The sequence below is a fragment of the Chiloscyllium punctatum genome, chromosome 6 (assembly GCF_047496795.1).
Source record: "Chiloscyllium punctatum isolate Juve2018m chromosome 6, sChiPun1.3, whole genome shotgun sequence".
Classification (NCBI taxonomy): Eukaryota; Metazoa; Chordata; class Chondrichthyes; order Orectolobiformes; family Hemiscylliidae; genus Chiloscyllium; species Chiloscyllium punctatum.
In genome coordinates this window covers 113,033,044-113,059,623 of record NC_092744.1, presented here as the reverse complement: position 1 = coordinate 113,059,623, position 26,580 = coordinate 113,033,044, and positions in this window count along the sequence as shown.

Below are 26,580 nucleotides of genomic sequence, written 5' to 3'. Positions count from 1 at the left end.
AGAAGACTGACCCTACTCTGTCAATGTCACCCTCCCAGGGAAGAGCAGACTGACCCCACTCTGTCAATGTAACACACCCAGGGAAGAGCAGACTGAACTCACTCTGTCAATGTAACACAACCAGGGAAGATCAGACTGACCCCACTCTGTCAATGTAACACACCCAGGGAAGAGCAGACTGACCCCACTCTGTCAATGTAACCCACCCATAAAAGAGCAGACTGTCCCCACTCTGTCAATGTAAAACACCCAGGGAAGAACAGACTGACCCCACTCTGTCAATGTAACAAACCCTGGGAGAACAGATTGACCCCACTCTGTCAATGTAACACACCCAGGGAAGAGCAGACTGACACCACTCTGTCAATGTATCACAGCCAGGGTAGAGCAGACTGACCCCACTCTGTCTATGTAACACACCCAGGGAAGAACAGACTGACCCCACTGTGTCAATGTAACAAACTTGGGGAAGGGCTGACTGACCCCAATCTGTCAATGTAACACACCCAGGGAAGAGAAGACTGACCCCACTCTGTCAATGTAAGCCTCCAGGGAAGAGCAGACTGACCCCACTCTGTCAATGTTACACAAACAGAGAAGAGCAGACTGATCCCACTCTGTCAATGTAAAACACCCAGGGAAGAACAGACTGACCCCACTCTGTCAATGTAACACACCCAGGGAGGAGCAAGCTGACCCCACTCTGTCAATGTAACCCTCCCAGGGAAGAGAAGACTGAACTCACTCTGTCAATGTAACACAACCAGGGAAGATCAGACTGACCACACTCTGTCAATGTAACACACGCAGGGAAGAGCAGACTGAATTCATTCTGTCAATGTAACCCACCCATAAAAGAGCAGACTGACCCCACTCTGTCAATGTGACACGCCCTGACAAGAGCAGACTGACCACACTCTGTCAATGTAACACACCCTGGGAAGAGCAGACTGACCCCCACTCTGTCAATGTAACACACACAGGGAAGTGCACACTGACCCCACTCTGTCATTGTAACATAGCAAGGGAAGAGCAGACTGACCCACTCTGTCAATGTAACAAACCCTGGGAGAACAGACTGACCCCACTCTGTCAATGTAACACACCCAGGGAAGAGCAGACTGAACACACTCTGTCAATGTAACACACCCAGGGAAGAACAGACTGACTCCACTCTGTCAATGTAACAAACCCTGGGAGAACAGACTGACGCCACTCTGTCAATGGAACACAGCTAGGGAAGGGCAGACTAACCTCACTCTGTCAATGTAACACACCCAGGGAAGAGCAGACTGACCCCAATCTGTCAATGTAACACACCCAGGGAAGTGAAGACTGACCCCACTCTGTCAATGTAACCCTCCCAGGGAAGAGCAGACTGACCTCACTCTGTCAATGTAACACACCCAGGGAAGAACAGACTGACCCCACTCTGTCAATGTAACAAACCCTGGGAGAACAGACTGACGCCACTCTGTCAATGGAACACAGCTAGGGAAGGGCAGACTAACCTCACTATGTCAATGTAACACACCCAGGGAAGAGCAGACTGACACCACTCTGTCAATGTAACACACCCAGGGAAGAGCAAACTGACCCCACACTGACAATGAAACACACCCAGGGAAGAGCAGATTCACCCCTCTCTGTCAATGTAACACACCCAGGGAAGAGCAGACTGACCCCACTGTGTCAATGTAACAAACTTGGGGAAGAGCAGACTGACCCCAATATGTCAATGGAGCACACCCAGGGAAGAGAAGACTGACCCCACTCTGTCAATGTAACAAACCCAGGGAAGAGCAGACTGACCCCACTCTGTCAATGTGACACGCCCTGGGAAGAGCACACTGACCCAACTCTGTCAATGTAACACACCCAGGGAAGAGCAGACTGACCAAACTCTGTCAATGTAACAAACCCAGGGAAGAGCAGACTGAAACCACTCTGTCAATGTAACACACCCAGGGAAGAACAGACTGACCCCACTCAGTCAATGTAAAAAACCCAGGGAAGAGCAGACTGACCCCTCTCTGTCAATGTAACCCCCCCCGGGAAGAACAGACTGACTCCACTCTGTCAATGTAACCCCCCCAGGGAAGAGCAGACTGACCCCACTCTGTTAATGTAACACACCCAGGCAATAGCAGACTGACCCCACTCTGTCAAAGTAACACACCCATAAAAGAGCAGACTGGCCCCACTCTGTCAACGTGACAGGCCCTGGGAAGAGCAGACTGACCACACTCTGTCAATGTTCCCCACCCAGGGAAGAGCAGATTGACCCCACTCTGTCAATGTGACACGCCCTGGGAAGAGCAGACTGACCTCACTCTGTCAATGTAACACAGCCAGGGAAGAACAGACTGACCCCACTCTGTCAATGTAACAAACCCTGGGAGAACAGACTGACCCCACTCTGTCAATGGAACACACCTAGGGAAGGGCAGACTGACCACACTCTGTCAATGTAACACACCCAGGGAAGAGCAGACTGACCCCACTCTGTCAATGTAACACACCCAGGGAAGAGCAGACTGACCCCACTCTGTCAATGAAACACACCCATGGAAGAGCAGACTGACCCCACTCTGTCAATGTAACACACCCAGGGAAGAGCAGACTGACCCCACTCTGTCAATGAAACACACCCATGGAAGAGCAGACTGACCCCACTCTGTCAATGTAACCCTCCCAGGGAAGAGCAGACTGAACTCACTCTGTCAATGTAACACAACCAGGGAAGATCAGACTGACCACACTCTGTCAATGTAACACACGCAGGGAAGAGCAGACTGAATTCATTCTGTCAATGTAACCCACCCATAAAAGAGCAGACTGACCCCACTCTGTCAATGTGACACGCCCTGAGAAGAGCAGACTGACCACACTCTGTCAATGTAACACACCCTGGGAAGAGCAGACTGACCCCCACTCTGTCAATATAACACACAGGGAAGTGCACACTGACCCCACTCTGTCATTGTAACATAGCAAGGGAAGAGCAGACTGACCCCACTCTGTCAATGTAACAAACCCTGGGAGAACAGACTGACCCCACTCTGTCAATGTAACACACCCAGGGAAGAGCAGACTGAACCCACTCTGTCAATGTAACACACCCAGGGAAGAGCAGACTGACCCCACTCTGACAATGTAACACACCCTGGGAAGAGCAGACTGACCCCACTCTGTCAATGTAACAGACCCAGGGAAGAGCACACTGACCCCACTCTGTCAATGTAACACACCCAGGGAAGAACAGACTGACTCCACTCTGTCAATGTAACAAACCCTGGGAGAACAGACTGACGCCACTCTGTCAATGGAACACACCTAGGGAAGGGCAGACTGACCCCACTCCGTCAATGTAACACACCCAGGGAAGAGAAGACTGACCCCACTCTGTCAATGTAACCCTCCCAGGGAAGAGCAGACTGACCTCACTCTGTCAATGTAACACACCCAGGGAAGAACAGACTGACCCCACTCTGTCAATGTAACAAACCCAGGGAGAACAGTCTGACGCCACTCTGTCAATGAACACAGCTAGGGAAGGGCAGACTAACCTCACTCTGTCAATGTAACACCCCCAGGGAAGAGCAGACTGACACCACTCTGTCAATGTAACACACCCAGGGAAGAGCAAACTGACCCCACACTGTCAATGAAACACACCCAGGGAAGAGCAGATTGACCCCACTCTGTCAATGTAACACACCCAGGGAAGAGCAGACTGACCCCACTGTGTCATAGTAACAAACTTGGGGAAGAGCAGACTGACCCCAATCTGTCAATGTAACACACCCAGGGAAGGGAAGACTGACCCCACTCTGTCAATGTAACAAACCCAGGGAAGAGCAGACTGACCCCACTCTGTCAATGTGACACGCCCTGGGAAGAGCACACTGACCCAACTCTGTCAATGTAACACACCCAGGGAAGAGCAGACTGACCAAACTCTGTCAATGTAACAAACCCAGGGAAGAGCAGACTGACCTCACTCTTTCAGTGTAACCCACCCAGAGAAGAGCAGAATGTCCTCTTCTGCAAAATTACTCACACAGTGAACTGGAGACTTACCCCACTCTGTCAATGTAACCCACCCAGTGATGTGCACACTGCCACCACTCTGTCATTGTAACACACCCAGGGAAGAGCACACTGACCGCACTCTGTCAAATAACACACAATGGGAGCACAGACGGACCCCACTCTGTCAATGTAACACACCCAGGGAAGAGCAGACAGATACCACTCTGTCAATGTAACACACCAAGGGAAGAACAGACTGACCCCACACTGTCAAGTTAAAACACCCAGGGAAGAGCAGACTGACCCCACTCTGTCAATGTAACACACCCAGGGAAGAACACACTGATGCCACTCTGTCACTGTAACACACCCAGGGAAGAGCAGACTGACCCAACACTGTCAATTTAACACACCCAAGGAAGAACAGACTGACCCCACTCTGTCAATGTAACACACTCAGGGAAGAGCAGACTGACCAAACTCTGTCAATGTAACAAACCCAGGGAAGAGCAGACTGACCTCACTCTTTCAATGTAACCCACCCAGAGAAGAGCAGAATGTCCTCTTCTGCAAAATTACTCACACAGTGAACTGCAGACTTACCCCACTCTGTCAATGTAACCCACCCAGTGATGTGCACACTGACACCACTCTGTCATTGTAACACACCCAGGGAAGAGCAGACTGACCGCACACTGTCAATGTAACACACAATGGGAGAACAGACTGACCCCACTCTGTCAATTTAAAACACCCAGGGAAGAGCAGACTGACCCCACTCTTGTCAATGTAACACACCAAGGGAAGAACAGACTGACCCCACTCTGTCAATTTAAAACACCCAGGGGAGAGCAGACTGACACCACCCTGTCACTGTAACACTCCCAGGGAAGAACAGACTGACGCCACTCTGTCAATGTAACACACCCAGGGAAGAGCAGACTGACCCAACACTGTCAATTTAACACACCCAAGGAAGAACAGACTGACCCCACTCTGTCAATGTAACACACTCAGGGAAGAGCAGACTGACCCCAATCTGTCAATGTAACACACCCAGGGAAGAGCAGACTGACCCAACACTGTCAATTTAACACACACAGGGAAGAGAAGACTGACCCCACTCTGTCAATGTAACAAAACCAGGGAAGAGCAGACTGACCTCACTCTGTCAATGTAACACACCCAGGGAAGAGCAGACTGACCCCACTCTGACAATGTAACACACCCAGGGAAGCGCAGACTGAACTCACTCTGTCAATGTAACACACCCAGGGAAGAGCAGACTGACCCCACTCTGTCAATGTAACCCACCCATAAAAGAGCAGACTGACCCCACTCCGTCAATGTGACACGCCCTGAGAAGAGCAGCCTGACAACACTCTGTCAATGTAACACACCCTGGGAAGAGCAGACTGACCCCCACTCTGTCAATGTAACACACACAGGGAAGTGCACACTGACCCCACTCTGTCATTGTAACATAGCAAGGGAAGAGCAGACTGACCCCACTCTGTCAATGTAACAAACCCTGGGAGAACAGACTGACCCCACTCTGTCAATGTAACACACCCAGGGAAGAGCAGACTGACCCCACTCTGTCAATGAAACACACCCATGGAAGAGCAGACTGACCCCACTCTGTCAATGTTACCCACCCAGGGAAGAGCAGACTGACCCCACTCTGTCAATGTAACACACCCAGGGAAGAGCAGACTGACCCCACTCTGTCAATGTAACACAGCCAGGGAAGAGCAGACTGACCCCACTCTGTCAATGTAACACACCCAGGGAAGAGCAGACTGACCCCAATCTGTCAATTTAACACACCCAGGGAAGAGAAGACTGACCCCACTCTGTAAATGTAACAAACCCAGGGAAGAGCAGACTGACCTCACTCTGTCAATGTAACACACCCAGGGAAGAGCAGACTGACCCCACTCTGACAATGTAACACACCCAGGGAAGCGCAGACTGAACTCACTCTGTCAATGTAACACAACCAGGGAAGATCAGACTGACCACACTCTGTCAATGTAACACACCCAGGGAAGAGCAGACTGACCCCACTCTGTCAATGTAACCCACCCATAAAAGAGCAGACTGACCCCACTCTGTCAATGTGACACGCCCTGAGAAGAGCAGACTGACCCCCACTCTGTCAATGTAACACACACAGGGAAGTGCACACTGACCCCACTCTGTCATTGTAACATAGCAAGGGAAGAGCAGACTGACCCCACTCTGTCAATGTAACAAACCCTGGGAGAACAGACTGACCCAACTCTGTCAATGTAACCCACCCAGGGAAGAGCAGACTGAACCCACTCTGTCAATGTAATACACGCAGGGAAGAACAGACTGACCCCACTCAGTCAATGTAACACACCCAGGGAAGAGCAGACTGACCCCACTCTGTCAATGTAACACACCCTGGGAAGAGCAGAATGACCCCCACTCTGTCAATATAACACACACAGGGAAGTGCACACTGACCCCACTCTGTCATTGTAACATAGCAAGGGAAGAGCAGACTGACCCCACTCTGTCAATGTAACAAACCCTGGGAGAACAGACTGACCCCACTCTGTCAATGTAACACACCCAGGGAAGAGCAGACTGAACCCACTCTGTCAATGTAACACACCCAGGGAAGAGCAGACTGACCCCACTCTGACAATGTAACACACCCTGGGAAGAGCAGACTGACCCCACTCTGTTAATGTAACAGACCCAGGGAAGAGCACACTGACCCCACTCTGTCAATGTAACACACCCAGGGAAGAACAGACTGACTCCACTCTGTCAATGAAACAAACCCTGCGAGAACAGACTGCCGCCAATCTGTCAATGGAACACACCTAGGGAAGGGCAGACTGACCCCACTCTGTCAATGTAACACACCCATGGAAGAGAAGACTGACCCCACTCTGTCAATGTAACCCTCCCAGGGAAGAGCAGACTGACCTCACTCTGTCAATGTAACACACCCATGGAAGAACAGACTGACCCCACTCTGTCAATGTAACAAACCCAGGGAGAACAGTCTGACGCCACTCTGTCAATGAACACAGCTAGGGAAGGGCAGACTAACCTCACTCTGTCAATGTAACACACCCAGGGAAGAGCAGACTAACACCACTCTGTCAATGTAACACACCCAGGGAAGAGCAAACTGACCCCACACTGTCAATGAAACACACCCAGGGAAGAGCAGATTGACCCCACTCTGTCAATGTAACACACCCAGGGAAGAGCAGACTGACCCCACTGTGTCATAGTAACAAACTTGGGGAAGAGCAGACTGACCCCAATCTGTCAATGTAACACACCCAGGGAAGAGAAGACTGACCCCACTCTGTCAATGTAACAAACCCAGGGAAGAGCAGACTGACCCCACTCTGTCAATGTGACACGCCCTGGGAAGAGCACACTGACCCAACTCTGTCAATGTAACACACCCAGGGAAGAGCAGACTGACCAAACTCTGTCAATGTAACAAACCCAGGGAAGAGCAGACTGACCTCACTCTTTCAGTGTAACCCACCCAGAGAAGAGCAGAATGTCCTCTTCTGCAAAATTACTCACACAGTGAACTGGAGACTTACCCCACTCTGTCAATGTAACCCACCCAGTGAGTTGCACACTGCCACCACTCTGTCTTTGTAACACACCCAGGGAAGAGCAGACTGACCGCACTCTGTCAAATAACACGCAATGGGAGTACAGACGGACCCAACTCTGTCAATGTAACACACCCAGGGAAGAGCAGACAGATACCACTCTGTCAATGTAACATACCAAGGGAAGAACAGACTGACCCCACACTGTCAATTTAAAACACCCAGGGAAGAGCAGACTGACCCCACTCTGTCAATGTAACACACTCAGGGAAGAACAGACTGACGCCACTCTGTCACTGTATTTTCGCCCAGGGAAGAGCAGACTGACCCAACACTGTCAATTTAACACACCCAAGGAAGAACAGACTGACCCCACTCTGTCAATGTAACACACTCAGGGAAGAGCAGACTGACCAAACTCTGTCAATGTAACAAACCCAGGGAAGAGCAGACTGACCTCACTCTTTCAATGTAACCCACCCAGAGAAGAGCAGAATGTCCTCTTCTGCAAAATTACTCACACAGTGAACTGCAGACTTACCCCACTCTGTCAATGTAACCCACCCAGTGATGTGCACACTCACACCACTCTGTCATTGTAACACACCCAGGGAAGAGCAGACTGACCGCACTCTGTCAATGTAACACACAATGGGAGAACAGACTGACCCCACTCTGTCAATGTAACACACCCAGGGAAGAGCAGACAGTTACCACTCTGTCAATGTAACACACCAAGGGAAGAACAGACTGACCCCACTCTGTCAATTTAAAACACCCAGGGAAGAGCAGACTGACCCCACTCTTGTCAATATAACACACCAAGGGAAGAAAAGACTGACCCCACTCTGTCAATTTAAAACACCCAGGGGAGAGCAGACTGACACCACCCTGTCACTGTAACACTCCCAGGGAAGAACAGACTGACGCCACTCTGTCAATGTAACACACCCAGGGAAGAGCAGACTGACCCAACACTGTCAATTTAACACACCCAAGGAAGAACAGACTGACCCCACTCTGTCAATGTAACACACTCAGGGAAGAGCAGACTGACCCCAATCTGTCAATGTAACACACCCAGGGAAGAGCAGACTGACCCAACACTGTCAATTTAACACACCCAGGGAAGAGAAGACTGACCCCACTCTGTCAATGTAACAAAACCAGGGAAGAGCAGACTGACCTCACTCTGTCAATGTAACACACCCAGGGAAGAGCAGACTGACCCCACTCTGACAATGTAACACACCCAGGGAAGCGCAGACTGAACTCACTCTGTCAATGTAACACACCCAGGGAAGAGCAGACTGACCCCACTCTGTCAATGTAACCCACCCATAAAAGAGCAGACTGACCCCACTCCGTCAATGTGACACGCCCTGAGAAGAGCAGCCTGACAACACTCTGTCAATGTAACACACCCTGGGAAGAGCAGACTGACCCCCACTCTGTCAATGTAACACACAGGGAAGTGCACACTGACCCCACTCTGTCATTGTAACATAGCAAGGGAAGAGCAGACTGACCCCACTCTGTCAATGTAACAAACCCTGGGAGAACAGACTGACCCAACTCTGTCAATTTAACCCACCAGGGAAGAGCAGACTGAACCCACACTGTCAATGTAATACACCCAGGGAAGAACAGACTGACTCCACTCAGTCAATGTAACACACCCAGGGAAGAGCAGACTGACCCCACTCTGTCAATGTAACACACCCAGGGAAGAACAGACTGACTCCACTCTGTCAATGTAACCCCCCCAGGGAAGAGCAGACTGACCCCACTCTGTCAATGTAACACACCCAGGGAAGAACAGACTGACCCCACTCTGTCAATGTAACAAACCCTGGGAGAACAGACTGACCCCACTCTGTCAATGGAACACACCCAGGGAAGAGCAGACTGACCCAACACTGTCAATTTAACACACCCAGGGAAGAGAAGACTGACCCCACTCTGTCAATGTAACAAAACCAGGGAAGAGCAGACTGACCTCACTCTGTCAATGTAACACACTCAGGGAAGAGCAGACTGACCCCACTCTGACAATGTAACACACCCAGGGAAGCGCAGACTGAACTCACTCTGTCAATGTAACACACCCAGGGAAGAGCAGACTGACCCCACTCTGTCAATGTAACCCACCCATAAAAGAGCAGACTGACCCCACTCCGTCAATGTGACACGCCCTGAGAAGAGCAGCCTGACAACACTCTGTCAATGTAACACACCCTGGGAAGAGCAGACTGACCCCCACTCTGTCAATGTAACACACACAGGGAAGTGCACACTGACCCCACTCTGTCATTGTAACATAGCAAGGGAAGAGCAGACTGACCCCACTCTGTCAATGTAACAAACCCTGGGAGAACAGACTGACCCAACTCTGTCAATGTAACCCACCAGGGAAGAGCAGACTGACCCCACTGTGTCAATGTAATACACCCAGGGAAGAACAGACTGACTCCACTCAGTCAATGTAACACACCCAGGGAAGAGCAGACTGACCCCACTCTGTCAATGTAACACACCCAGGGAAGAACAGACTGACTCCACTCTGTCAATGTAACCCCCCCAGGGAAGAGCAGACTGACCCCACTCTGTCAATGTAACACACCCAGGGAAGAACAGACTGACCCCACTCTGTCAATGTAACAAACCCTGGGAGAACAGACTGACCCCACTCTGTCAATGGAACACACCTAGGGAAGAGCAGACTGACCCCACTCTGTCAATGTAACAGACACAGGGAAGAGCAGACTGACCCCACTCTGTCAATGAAACACACCCATGGAAGAGCAGACTGACCCCACTCTGTCAATGTTACCCACCCAGGGAAGAGCAGATTGACCCCACTCTGTCAATGTAACACACCCAGGGAAGAGCAGACTGAACCCACTTTGTCAATGTAACACACCCAGGGAAGAGCAGACTGACCCCACTCTGTCAATGTAACACACCCAGGGAAGAGCAGACTGACCCCACTCTGTCAATGTAACACAGCCAGGGAAGAGCAGACTGACCCCACTCTTTCAATGTAACACACCCAGGGAAGAACAGACTGACCCCACTGTGTCAATTTAACAAACTTGGGGAAGAGCAGACTGACCCCAATCTGTCAATGTAACACACCCAGGGAAGAGAAGACTTACCCCACTCTGTCAATGTCACCCTCCCAGGGAAGAGCAGACTGACCCCACTCTGTCAATGTAACACACCCAGGGAAGAGCAGACTGAACTCACTCTGTCAATGTAACACAACCAGGGAAGATCAGACTGACCCCACTCTGTCAATGTAACACACCCAGGGAAGAGCAGACTGACCCCACTCTGTCAATGTAACCCACCCATAAAAGAGCAGACTGTCCCCACTCTGTCAATGTAAAACACCCAGGGAAGAACAGACTGACCCCACTCTGTCAATGTAACAAACCCTGGGAGAACAGACTAACCTCACTCTGTCAATGTAACACACCCAGGGAAGAGCAGACTGAACCCACTTTGTCAATGTAACACACCCAGGGAAGAGCAGACTGACCCCACTCTGTCAATGTAACACACCCAGGGAAGAGCAGACTGACCCCACTCTGTCAATGTAACACAGCCAGGGAAGAGCAGACTGACCCCACTCTTTCAATGTAACACACCCAGGGAAGAACAGACTGACCCCACTGTGTCAATTTAACAAACTTGGGGAAGAGCAGACTGACCCCAATCTGTCAATGTAACACACCCAGGGAAGAGAAGACTTACCCCACTCTGTCAATGTCACCCTCCCAGGGAAGAGCAGACTGACCCCACTCTGTCAATGTAACACACCCAGGGAAGAGCAGACTGAACTCACTCTGTCAATGTAACACAACCAGGGAAGATCAGACTGACCCCACTCTGTCAATGTAACACACCCAGGGAAGAGCAGACTGACCCCACTCTGTCAATGTAACCCACCCATAAAAGAGCAGACTGTCCCCACTCTGTCAATGTAAAACACCCAGGGAAGAACAGACTGACCCCACTCTGTCAATGTAACAAACCCTGGGAGAACAGACTAACCTCACTCTGTCAATGTAACACACCCAGGGAAGAGCAGACTGAACCCACTTTGTCAATGTAACACACCCAGGGAAGAGCAGACTGACCCCACTCTGTCAATGTAACACACCCAGGGAAGAGCAGACTGACCCCACTCTGTCAATGTAACACAGCCAGGGAAGAGCAGACTGACCCCACTCTTTCAATGTAACACACCCAGGGAAGAACAGACTGACCCCACTGTGTCAATTTAACAAACTTGGGGAAGAGCAGACTGACCCCAATCTGTCAATGTAACACACCCAGGGAAGAGAAGACTTACCCCACTCTGTCAATGTCACCCTCCCAGGGAAGAGCAGACTGACCCCACTCTGTCAATGTAACACACCCAGGGAAGAGCAGACTGAACTCACTCTGTCAATGTAACACAACCAGGGAAGATCAGACTGAACCCACTTTGTCAATGTAACACACCCAGGGAAGAGCAGACTGACCCCACTCTGTCAATGTAACACACCCAGGGAAGAGCAGACTGACCCCACTCTGTCAATGTAACACAGCCAGGGAAGAGCAGACTGACCCCACTCTTTCAATGTAACACACCCAGGGAAGAACAGACTGACCCCACTGTGTCAATTTAACAAACTTGGGGAAGAGCAGACTGACCCCAATCTGTCAATGTAACACACCCAGGGAAGAGAAGACTTACCCCACTCTGTCAATGTCACCCTCCCAGGGAAGAGCAGACTGACCCCACTCTGTCAATGTAACACACCCAGGGAAGAGCAGACTGAACTCACTCTGTCAATGTAACACAACCAGGGAAGATCAGACTGACCCCACTCTGTCAATGTAACACACCCAGGGAAGAGCAGACTGACCCCACTCTGTCAATGTAACCCACCCATAAAAGAGCAGACTGTCCCCACTCTGTCAATGTAAAACACCCAGGGAAGAACAGACTGACCCCACTCTGTCAATGTAACAAACCCTGGGAGAACAGACTAACCTCACTCTGTCAATGTAACACACCCAGGGAAGAGCAGACTGACACCACTCTGTCAATGTAACACAGCCAGGGTAGAGCAGACTGACCCCACTCTGTCAATGTAACACACCCAGGGAAGAGCAGACTGACACCACTCTTTCAATGTAACACAGCCAGGGTAGAGCAGACTGACCCCACTCTGTTAATGTAACACACCCAGGGAAGAACAGACTGACCCCACTGTGTCAATGTAACAAACTTGGGGAAGAGCAGACTGACCCCAATCTGTCAATGTAACACACCCAGGGAAGAGAAGACTGACCCCACTCTGTCAATGTAACCCTCCAGGGAAGAGCAGACTGACCCCACTCTGTCAATGTAAAACACCCAGGGAAGAACAGACTGACCCCACTCTGTCAATGTAACACACGCAGGGAGGAGCAAGCTGACCGCACTCTGTCAATGTAACCCTCACAGGGAAGAGCAGACTGACCTCACTCTGTCAATGTAACACATACAGTGAAGGGCAGACCGACCCCACTCTGTCAATGTAACACACCCAGGGAAGAGCTGACGGAACCCACTCTGTCAATTTAACGCAACCAGGTTTGAGCACACTGACCCCACTCTGTCAATGTAGCCCACCCAGGAAAGAGCAGACTGACCCCCTCTGTCAATGTAACACACACAGGGATGAGCAGATTGACCCAACTCTGTCAATGTAACCCACTCAGTTAAGAGCAGACTGACCCCAATCGGTCAATGTACCCTTCCCAGGGAAGAGCAAACAGACCGCACTCTGTCAATCGAACACACCCAGGGAAGAGCAGACTGACCCAACTCTGTCAATGTAACACACTAAGGGAAGAACAGACTGACCCCACTCTGTCAATGTAACACACTCTGTAAAGAGCAGACTGACCCCACTCTGTCAATGTAAAACACACAGGGAAGGGCAGACCGACCCCACTCTGACAATGGAACACACCCAGGGAAGAGCAGACTGACCCCACTCTGTCAATGTAACACACCCAGGGAAGAGCAGACTGACACTTCTCTGTGAATGCAACACATCCAGGGAAGTGCATACTGAGCCCATTCTGTTAATTTAACACCCCAAGGGAAGAGCAGACTGACCCCACTCTTTCAATGTAACACCCACAGTGAAGTGCAGACTGACCACACTCTGTTAATGTAACTCACCTAGGGAAGATCCAACTGACCCCACTCTGTCAATGTAACACATCCAGGGAAGGTCAGACTGACCCCATTCTGTCAATCTAACACTCACAGGGAAGAGCAGACTGACCCCACTCTGTCAATGTTGCACACAGGGAATAGCAGACTGACCCCACTTTGTCAATGTAACACACCCAGGGAAGAGCAGACTGACACAACTCTGTCAATGTAACACACCCATGGAAGAACAGACTGACCCAACTCTGTCAATGTAACACACACATGGAAGAACAGACTGACCCCACTCTGTCAATCTAACACACACAGGGAATAGCAGACTGACCCCACTCTGTCAATGTAACACACCCATGGAAGAACAGACTGACCCCACTATGTCAATGTAACACACCCTGTAAAGAGCAGACTGACCCCACTCTGTCAATGTAACACACACAGGGAAGAGCTGACTGACCCCATTCTGTCAATTTAACGCATCCAGGTTTGAGCACACTGACCCCACTCTGTCAACGTAACACACACAGGGAAGGGCAGACCAACCTAACTCTGTCAATGTAACACACCCTGTAAAGAGCAGACTGACCCCACTCTGTCAATGTAACCACCCAGGTTTGAGCACACTGACCCCACACTGTCAATGTAACCCACCCAGGAAAGAGCAGACTGACCCCACTCTGTCAATGTAACACATACAGGGAAGAGCAGACTGACCCCACTCTGTCGATGTAACACCCCCAGGGAAGAGCAGACTGACCCAACTCTGTCAATATAACACACCCAGGGTAGAGCAGACTGACCCCATTCTATCAAAGTAATACACGCAGGGAAGAGCAGACAGACCCCACTCTGTCAATGTAGCACACCCAGTGAAGAGCAGACTGACCTCACTCTGTAAATTTAACACCCCCAGGGAAGAGCAGACTGACCCCACTCTTTCAATGTAACACACCCAGGGAAGAGCAGACTGACCCCACTCTGTCAATTTAACACCCCCAGGGAAGAGCAGACTGACCCCACCCTTTCAATGGAACACCCCCATGGAAGAGCAGACTGACCCCACTCTGTCAATGTAAGACCCCCAGGGAAGAGCAGACTGAGCACCCTCTGTCAATGTAACACACACAGGGAAGGGCAGACTGACCCCCCTCTGTCAATGTAGCACACCAGGGGAAGAGCAGACTGACCCCAATCTGTCAATGTAACACACCCAGGAAAGGGCTGACTGACCCCCCTCTGTCAATGTAACACACCCAGGTAAGAGCAGACCGACCCCACTCTGTCAATGTTTCACACAGGGAATAGCAGACTGACCCCACTCTGTCAATGTAACACACACATGGAAGAACAGACTGAACCCACTATGTCAAAGTAACACACCCTGTAAAGAGCAGACTGACCCCACTCTGTCAATGTAACACACACAGGGAAGAGCTGACTGGCCCCACTCTGTCGATGTAACACCCCCAGGGAAGAGCAGAGTGACCCAACTCTGTCAATATAACACACCCAGGAAAGAGCAGACTGACCCCACTCTATCAATGTAACACACCCAGGGAAGAGCAGACTGACCCCACTCTGTCAATGTAACACCGACAGGGAAGATCAGACTGACCCCACACTGTCAATGTAACACACCCAGGGAAGAGCAGACTGACCCCAATATGTCAATGTCACTCAAAAAGGGAAGAGCAGACTGACCCCACTCTGTCAATGTAACACACCCAGGGAAGAGCAGACTGACCCCACTCTGTCAATTTAAGACACCCACGGAATAGCACACTGACCCCTCTCTGTCAATGTAACCCACCCAGGAAAGAGCAGACTGACACCACTCTGTCAATGTAACACTACCAGGAAAGAGCAGACTGACCCCACTGTGTCAATGTAACACACCGAGGGAAGAGCAGACTGACCCCACTCTGTCAATGTAACACACCCAGTGAAGAGCAGACTGACCCCACTCTGTCAATATAACACACCCAGGGAAGAGCAGACTGGCCCCACTCTGTCAATGTAACACACCCAGGGAAGTGCAGACTGACGCCACTGTGTCAATTTAACACACCCAGGGAAGAGCAGACTGACCGAACTCTGTCAATGTAACACACCCAGGGAAGAGCAGACTGGCCCCACTCTGTCAATAAAACACCCCCAGGGTAGAGCAGACTCACCCCACTCTGTCGATGTAACACCCCAAGGGAAGAGCAGACGGACCCAACTCTGTCAATATAACACTCCCAGGGAAGAGCAGACTGACCCCATTCTATCAAAGTAACACCCCCAGGGAAGAGCAGACTGACCCCACTCTGTCAATGTAACACACAGGGAAGAGCAGACTGACCCCACTCTGTCAATGTAACACACCCAGGGAAGAGCAGACTGACCCAACTCTGTCAATGTAACACACACATGGAAGAACAGACTGTCCCCACTCTGTCAATGTAACACACTCTGTAAAGAGCAGACTGACCCCACTCTGTCAATGTAAAACACACAGGGAAGGGCAGACCGACCCTACTCTGACAATGTAACACACCCAGGGAAGAGCAGACTGACCCTTCTCTGTGAATGCAACACATCCAGGGAAGGGCAGACTGACCCCATTCTGTTAATTTAACACCCCCAGGGAACAGCAGACTGACCCCACTCTTTCAATGTAACACACACAGGGAAGTGCAGACTGACCCCACTCTGTTAATGTAACTCACCCAGGGAAGAACAGACTGACACAACTCTGTCAATGTAACACACCCATGGAAGAACAGACTGACCCCACTATGTCAATGTAACACACCCTGGAAAGAGCAGACTGACCCCACTCTGTCAATGTAACACACACAGGGAAGAGCTGACTGACCCCACTCTGTCAATTTAACGCACCCAGGTTTGAGCACACTGACGCCACTCTGTCAACGTAACACACACAGGGAAGGGCAGACCAACCAAACTCTGTCAATGTAACACACCCTGCAATGAGCAGACTGAAACCACTCTGTCAATGTAACACACCCAGGTTTGAGCACACTGACCCCACTCTGTCAATGTAACCCACCCAGGAAAGAGCAGACTGACCCCACTCTGTCAATGTAACACACACAGGGAAGAGCAGACTGACCCCACTCTGTCAATGTAACACACACAGGGAAGAGCAGACTGACCCCACTCTGTCAATCTAACACACCCAGGGAAGAGCAGACTGGCCCACCTCTGTCAATAAAACACCCCCAGGGAAGAGCAGACTCACCCAACTCTGTCGATGTAACACCCCCAGGGAAGAGCAGACTGACCCAACTCTGTCAATATTACACACCCAGGGAAGAGCAGACTGACCCCATTCTAGCAAAGTAACACACCCAGGGAAGAGCAGACTGACCCGACTCCGTCAATGTAACACACCCACGGAAGAGCAGACTGAACTCACTCTGTCAATTTAACACCCCCAGGGAAGAGCAGACTGACCGCACTCTTTCAATTTAACACTCCCAGGGAAGAGCAGACTGACTCCACTCTGTCAATGTAAGACCCCCAGGGAAGAGCAGACTGAGCACACTCTGTCAATGTAACACACCCAGGGAAGAGCAGACTGACCCCACTCTGTCAATGTAACAGACCCAGGGAAGAGCAGACTGACCCCACTCTGTCAATGTAACACACCCAGGGAAGGCCAGACTGACCCCCCTCTGTAAATGTAACACACCCAGGGAAGAGCAGACTGACCCCACTCTGTCAATGTAACCCACCCTGGAAAGAGCAGACTGACCCCACTCTGTCAATGTAACACTACCAGGAAAGAGCAGACTGACCCCACTGTGTAAATGTAACACACCCAGGGAAGAGCAGACTGACCCCACTCTGTCAATGCAACTCACAAAGGGAAGAGCAGACTGACCCCACTCTGTCAATGTAACACCCAGGGAAGAGCAAACTGATTCCACTCTGTCGATATAACACACCCAGGGAAGAGCAGACTCACCACACTCTGTCAACGTAACCCACCCAGGGAAGAGCAGACTGACCCTTCTCTGTCAATGTATCACACCCAGGGAAGAGCAGACTGACCCCATTCTATCAAAGTAACACCCCCAGGGTAGAGCAGACTGACCCCACTCTGTCAATGTAACACACAGGGAAGAGCAGACTGACTCCACTCTGTCAATGTAACACACCCAGGGAAGAACAGACTGACCCAACTCTGTCAATGTAACACACACATGGAAGAACAGACTGACCCCACTCTGTCAATGTAACACACTCTGTAAAGAGCAGACTGACCCCGCTCTGTCAATGTAACACACCCAGGGAAGAGCAGACTGACCCCACTCTGTTAATGTAACTCACCCAGGGAAGATCCAACTGACCCCACTCTGTCAATGTAACACATCCAGGGAAGGTCAGACTGACCCCATTCTGTCAATCTAACACACACAAGGAAGAGCAGACTGACCCCACTCTGTCAATGTAACACATCCAGGGAAGTTCAGACTGACCCCACTCTGACAATGTAACACACCCAGGGAAGAGCAGACTGACCCTTCTCTGTGAATGCAACACATCCAGGGAAGGGCAGACTGACCTCATTCTGTTGATTTAACACCCCCAGGGAAGAGCAGACTGACCCCACTCTTTCAATGTAACACCCACAGTGAAGTGCAGACTGACCCCACTCTGTTAATGTAACACACCCATGGAAGAACAGACTGACCCAACTTTGTCAATGTAACACACCCATGGAAGAACAGACTGACCCCACTCTGTCAATCTAACACACACAGGGAAGAGCAGACTGACCCCACTCTGTCAATGTTACACACAGGGAATAGCAGACTGACCCCACTCTGTCAATGTAACACACCCAGGTAAGAGCAGACTGACACAACTCTGTCAATGTAACACACCCATGGAAGAACAGACTGACCCCACTATGTCAATGTAACATACCCTGTAAAGAGCAGACTGACCCCACTCTGTCAATGTAACACACACAGGGAAGGGCAGACCAACCTAACTCTGTCAATGTTACACACCCTGTAAAGAGCAGACTGACCCCACTCTGTCAATGTAACACACACAGGGAAGAGCTGACTGACCCCACTCTGTCAATTTAACGCATCCAGGTTTGAGCACACTGACCCCACTCTGGCAACGTAACACACACAGGGAAGGGCAGACCAACCTAACTCTGTCAATGTAACACACCCTGCAAAGAGCAGACTGACCCCACTCTGTCAATGTAACCACCCAGGTTTGAGCACACTGACCCCACACTGTCAATGTAACCCACCCAGGAAAGGGCAGACTGACCCCACTCTGTCAATGTAACACACACAGGGAAGAGCAGACTGACCCCACTCTGTCGATGTGACACCCCCAGGGAAGAGAGACTGACGCAACTCTGTCAATATAACACACCCAGGGAAGAGCAGACTGACCCCATTCTATCAAAGTAATACACGCAGGGAAGAGCAGACAGACCCCACTCTGTCAATGTAACACACCCAGAGAAGAGCAGACTGACCCCACTCTGTCAATGCAACTCACAAAGGGAAGAGCAGACTGACCCCACTCTGTCAATGTAACACCCAGGGAAGAGCAAACTGATTCCACTCTGTCGATATAACACACCCAGGGAAGAGCAGACTCACCACACTCTGTCAACGTAACCCACCCAGGGAAGAGCAGACTGACCCTTCTCTGTCAATGTATCACACCCAGGGAAGAGCAGACTGACCCCATTCTATCAAAGTAACACCCCCAGGGTAGAGCAGACTGACCCCACTCTGTCAATGTAACACACAGGGAAGAGCAGACTGACTCCACTCTGTCAATGTAACACACCCAGGGAAGAACAGACTGACCCAACTCTGTCAATGTAACACACACATGGAAGAACAGACTGACCCCACTCTGTCAATGTAACACACTCTGTAAAGAGCAGACTGACCCCGCTCTGTCAATGTAACGCACCCAGGGAAGAGCAGACTGACCCCACTCTGTTAATGTAACTCACCCAGGGAAGATCCAACTGACCCCACTCTGTCAATGTAACACATCCAGGGAAGGTCAGACTGACCCCATTCTGTCAATCTAACACACACAGGGAAGAGCAGACTGACCCCACTCTGTCAATGTAACACATCCAGGGAAGTTCAGACTGACCCCACTCTGACAATGTAACACACCCAGGGAAGAGCAGACTGACCCTTCTCTGTGAATGCAACACATCCAGGGAAGGGCAGACTGACCTCATTCTGTTGATTTAACACCCCCAGGGAAGAGCAGACTGACCCCACTCTTTCAATGTAACACCCACAGTGAAGTGCAGACTGACCCCACTCTGTTAATGTAACACACCCATGGAAGAACAGACTGACCCAACTTTGTCAATGTAACACACCCATGGAAGAACAGACTGACCCCACTCTGTCAATCTAACACACACAGGGAAGAGCAGACTGACCCCACTCTGTCAATGTTACACACAGGGAATAGCAGACTGACCCCACTCTGTCAATGTAACACACCCAGGTAAGAGCAGACTGACACAACTCTGTCAATGTAACACACCCATGGAAGAACAGACTGACCCCACAATGTCAATGTAACACACCCAGGGAAGAGCAGACTGACCCCACTCTGTCAATGTAACACACACAGGGAAGAGCTGACTGACCCCACTCTGTCAATTTAACGCATCCAGGTTTGAGCACACTGACCCCACTCTGTCAACGTAACACACACAGGGAAGGGCAGACCAACCTAACTCTGTCAATGTAACACACCCTGCAAAGAGCAGACTGACCCCACTCTGTCAATGTAACCACCCAGGTTTGAGCACACTGACCCCACACTGTCAATGTAACCCACCCAGGAAAGAGCAGACTGACCCCACTCTGTCAATGTAACACACACAGGGAAGAGCAGACTGACCCCACTCTGTCGATGTAACACCCCCAGGGAAGAGCAGACTGACGCAACTCTGTCAATATAACACACCCAGGGAAGAGCAGACTGACCCCATTCTATCAAAGTAATACACGCAGGGAAGAGCAGACAGACCCCACTCTGTCAATGTAACACACCCAGAGAAGAGCAGACTGACCTCACTCTTTCAATTTAACACCCCCAGGGAAGAGCAGACTGACCCCACTCTTTCAATGTAACACACCCAGGGAAGAGCAGACTGACCCCACTCTGTCAATTTAACACCCCCAGGGAAGAGCAGACTGACCCCACCCTTTCAATGTAACACCCCCAGGGAAGAGTAGACTGACCCCACTCTGTCAATGTAAGACCCCCAGGGAAGAGCAGACTGAGCACACTCTGTCAATGTAACACACACAGGGAAGGGCAGACTGACCCCCCTCTGTCAATGTAGCACACCCAGGGAAGAGCAGACTGACCCCAATCTGTCAATGTAACACACCCAGGAAAGGGCTGACTGACCCCCCTCTGTCAATGTAACACACCCAGGGAAGAGCAGACCGACCCCAACTCTGTCAATGTAACACACCCAGGGAAGAGCACACTGACCCCACTCTGTCAACGTAACCCACCCAGGAAAGAGCAGACTGACCCCACTCTATCAATGTAACACCGACAGGGAAGATCAGACTGACCCCACACTGTCAATGTAACACACCCAGGGAAGAGCAGACTGACCCCAATCTGTCAATGTAACTCAAAAAGGGAAGAGCGGACTGACCCCACTCTGTCAATGTAACACAACCAGGGAAGAGCAGACTGACCCAACTCTGTCAATTTAAGACACCCAGAGAATAGCACACTGACCCGTCTCTGTCAATGTAACCCACCCAGGAAAGAGCAGACTGACCCCACTCTGTCAATGTAACACTACCAGGAAAGAGCAGACTGACCCCACTGTGTCAATGTAACACACCCAGGGAAGAGCAGACTGACCCCACTCTGTCAATGTAACACACCCAGTGAAGAGCAGACTGACCCCACTCTGTCAATATAACACACCCAGGGAAGAGCAGACTGGCCCCACTCTGTCAATATAACACACCCAGGGAAGAGCAGACTGACCACATTCTAGCAAAGTAACACACCCAAGGAAGAGCAGACTGACCTCACTCTGTCAATTTAACACCCCCAGGGAAGAGCAGACTGACCCCACTCTGTCAATGTAACAGACCCAGGGAAGAGCAGACTGAGCACACTCTGTCAATGTAACACACCCAGGGAAGAGCAGACTGACCCCACTCTGTCAATGTAACAGACCCAGGGAAGAGCAGACTGACCCCAATCTGTCAGTGTAACACACCCAGGGAAGGGCAGACTGACACCCCTCTGTCAATGTAACACACCCAGGGAAGAGCAGACCGACCCCACTCTGTCAATGTAACACACCCAGGGAAGAGCAGACTGACCCCACTCTGTCAATGTAACCCACCCTGGAAAGAGCAGACTGACCCCACTCTGTCAATGTAACACTACCAGGAAAGAGCAGACTGACCCCACTGTGTCAATGTAACACACCCAGGGAAGAGCAGACTGACCCCACTCTGTCAATGAAACTCACAAAGGGAAGAGCAGACTGACCCCACTCTGTTAATGTAACACACCCAGGGAAGAGCAAACTGATTCCACTCTGTCGATATAAAACACCCAGGGAAGAGCAGACTCACCCCACTCTGTCAATGTAACCCACCCAGGGAAGAGCAGACTGACCCTTCTCTGTCAATGTATCACATCGAGGGAAGAGCAGACTGACCCCATTCTATCAAAGTAACACCCCCAGGGAAGAGTAGACTGACCCCACTCTGTCAATGTAACACACAGGGAAGGGCAGACTGAGCACACTCTGTCAATGTAACACACCCAGGGAAGAGCAGACTGACCCCACTCTGTCAATGTAACAGACCCAGGGAAGAGCAGACTGACCCCAATCTGTCAGTGTAACACACCCAGGGAAGGGCAGACTGACCCCCCTCTGTCAATGTAACACGCCCAGGGAAGAGCCGACCGACCCCACTCTGTCAATGTAACACACCCAGGGAAGAGCAGACTGACCCCACTCTGTCAATGTAACCCACCCTGGAAAGAGCAGACTGACCCCACTATGTCAATGTAACACTACCAGGAAAGAGCAGACTGACCCCACTGTGTCAATGTAACACCCCCAGGGAAGAGCAGACTGACCCCACTCTGTCAATGTAACACACAGGGAAGAGCAGACTGACTCCACTCTGTCAATGTAACACACCCAGGGAAGAGCAGACTGACCCAACTCTGTCAATGTAACACACACATGGAAGAACAGACTGACCCCACTCTGTCAATGTAACACACTCTGTAAAGAGCAGACTGACCCCACTCTGTCAATGTAACACACCCAGGGAAGAGCAGACTGACCCAACTCTGTCAATATAACACACCCAGGGAAGAGCAGACTGGCCCCACTCTGTCAATAAAACACCCCCAGGGAAGGGGAGACCAACCTAACTCTGTCGATGTAACACCCCCAGTGAAGAGCAGACTGACCCACTCTGTCAATGTAACACACCCAGGGAAGAGCAGACTGACCCCACTCTGTCAATGTAACACACCCAGGGAAGAGCAGACTGACCCCACTCTGTCACTGTAACACACCCACGGAAGAGCAGACTGACCTCACTCTGTTAATTTAACACCCCCAGGGAAGAGCAGACTGACCGCACTCTTTCAATGTAACACCCCCAGGGAAGAGCAGACTGACTCCGCTCTGTCAATGTAAGACCCCCAGGGAAGGCAGACCGAGCACACTCTGTCAATGTAACACACGCAGGGAAGAGCAGACTGACCCCACTCTGTCAATGTAACAGACCCAGGGAAGAGCAGACTGACCCCAATCTGTCAGTGTAACACACCCAGGGAAGGGCAGACTGACCCCCCTCTGTCAATGTAACACGCCCAGGGAAGAGCAGACTGACCCCAATCTGTCAGTGTAACACACCCAGGGAAGGGCAGATTGACCGCCCTCTGTCAATGTAACACACCCAGGGAAGAGCAGACCGACCCCACTCTGTCAATGTAACACACCCAGGGAAGAGCAGACTGACCCCACTCTGTCAATGTAACCCACCCTGGAAAGAGCAGACTGACCCCACTCTGTCAATGTAACACTACCAGGAAAGAGCAGACTGACCCCACTGTGTCAATGTAACACACGCAGGGAAGAGCAGACTAACCCCACTCTGTCAATGAAACTCACAAAGGGAAGAGCAGACTGACCCCACTCTGTTAATGTAACACACTCAGGGAAGAGCAAACTGATTCCACTCTGTCGATATAAAACACCCAGGGAAGAGCAGACTCACCCCACTCTGTCAATGTAACACACCCAGGGAAGAGCAGACTGACCCTTCTCTGTCAATGTATCACACCCAGGGAAGAGCAGACTGACCCCATTCTATCAAAGTAACACCCCCAGGGAAGAGCAGACTGACCCCACTCTGTCAATGTAACACACAGGGAAGAGCAGACTGACTCCACTCTGTCAATGTAACACACCCAGGGAAGAGCAGACTGACCCCACTCTGTCAATGTAACACACCCAGTGAAGAGCAGACTGACCCCACTCTGTCAATATAACACACCCAGGTAAGAGCAGACTGGCCCCACTCTGTCAATGTAACACACCCAGGGAAGAGCAGACTGACCCCACTGTGTCAATGTAACACACCCAGGGAAGAGCAGACTGACCCCACTCTGTCAATGTAACACACACAGGGAAGAGCTGACTGACCCCACTCTGTCAATTTAACGCATCCAGGTTTGAGCACACTGACCCCACTCTGTCAACGTAACACACACAGGGAAGGGCAGACCAACCTAACTCTGTCAATGTAACACACCCTGCAAAGAGCAGACTGACCCCACTCTGTCAATGTAACCACCCAGGTTTGAGCACACTGACCCCACACTGTCAATGTAACCCACCCAGGAAAGAGCAGACTGACCCCACTCTGTCAATGTAACACACACAGGGAAGAGCAGACTGACCCCACTCTGTCGATGTAACACCCCCAGGGAAGAGCAGACTGACGCAACTCTGTCAATATAACACACCCAGGGAAGAGCAGACTGACCCCATTCTATCAAAGTAATACACGCAGGGAAGAGCAGACAGACCCCACTCTGTCAATGTAACACACCCAGAGAAGAGCAGACTGACCTCACTCTTTCAATTTAACACCCCCAGGGAAGAGCAGACTGACCCCACTCTTTCAATGTAACACACCCAGGGAAGAGCAGACTGACCCCACTCTGTCAATTTAACACCCCCAGGGAAGAGCAGACTGACCCCACCCTTTCAATGTAACACCCCCAGGGAAGAGTAGACTGACCCCACTCTGTCAATGTAAGACCCCCAGGGAAGAGCAGACTGAGCACACTCTGTCAATGTAACACACACAGGGAAGGGCAGACTGACCCCCCTCTGTCAATGTAGCACACCCAGGGAAGAGCAGACTGACCCCAATCTGTCAATGTAACACACCCAGGAAAGGGCTGACTGACCCCCCTCTGTCAATGTAACACACCCAGGGAAGAGCAGACCGACCCCAACTCTGTCAATGTAACACACCCAGGGAAGAGCACACTGACCCCACTCTGTCAACGTAACCCACCCAGGAAAGAGCAGACTGACCCCACTCTATCAATGTAACACCGACAGGGAAGATCAGACTGACCCCACACTGTCAATGTAACACACCCAGGGAAGAGCAGACTGACCCCAATCTGTCAATGTAACTCAAAAAGGGAAGAGCGGACTGACCCCACTCTGTCAATGTAACACAACCAGGGAAGAGCAGACTGACCCCACTCTGTCAATTTAAGACACCCAGAGAATAGCACACTGACCCGTCTCTGTCAATGTAACCCACCCAGGAAAGAGCAGACTGACCCCACTCTGTCAATGTAACACTACCAGGAAAGAGCAGACTGACCCCACTGTGTCAATGTAACACACCCAGGGAAGAGCAGACTGACCCCACTCTGTCAATGTAACACACCCAGTGAAGAGCAGACTGACCCCACTCTGTCAATATAACACACCCAGGGAAGAGCAGACTGGCCCCACTCTGTCAATATAACACACCCAGGGAAGAGCAGACTGACCACATTCTAGCAAAGTAACACACCCACGGAAGAGCAGACTGACCTCACTCTGTCAATTTAACACCCCCAGGGAAGAGCAGACTGACCCCACTCTGTCAATGTAACAGACCCAGGGAAGAGCAGACTGAGCACACTCTGTCAATGTAACACACCCAGGGAAGAGCAGACTGACCCCACTCTGTCAATGTAACAGACCCAGGGAAGAGCAGACTGACCCCAATCTGTCAGTGTAACACACCCAGGGAAGGGCAGACTGACACCCCTCTGTCAATGTAACACACCCAGGGAAGAGCAGACCGACCCCACTCTGTCAATGTAACACACCCAGGGAAGAGCAGACTGACCCCACTCTGTCAATGTAACCCACCCTGGAAAGAGCAGACTGACCCCACTCTGTCAATGTAACACTACCAGGAAAGAGCAGACTGACCCCACTGTGTCAATGTAACACACCCAGGGAAGAGCAGACTGACCCCACTCTGTCAATGAAACTCACAAAGGGAAGAGCAGACTGACCCCACTCTGTTAATGTAACACACCCAGGGAAGAGCAAACTGATTCCACTCTGTCGATATA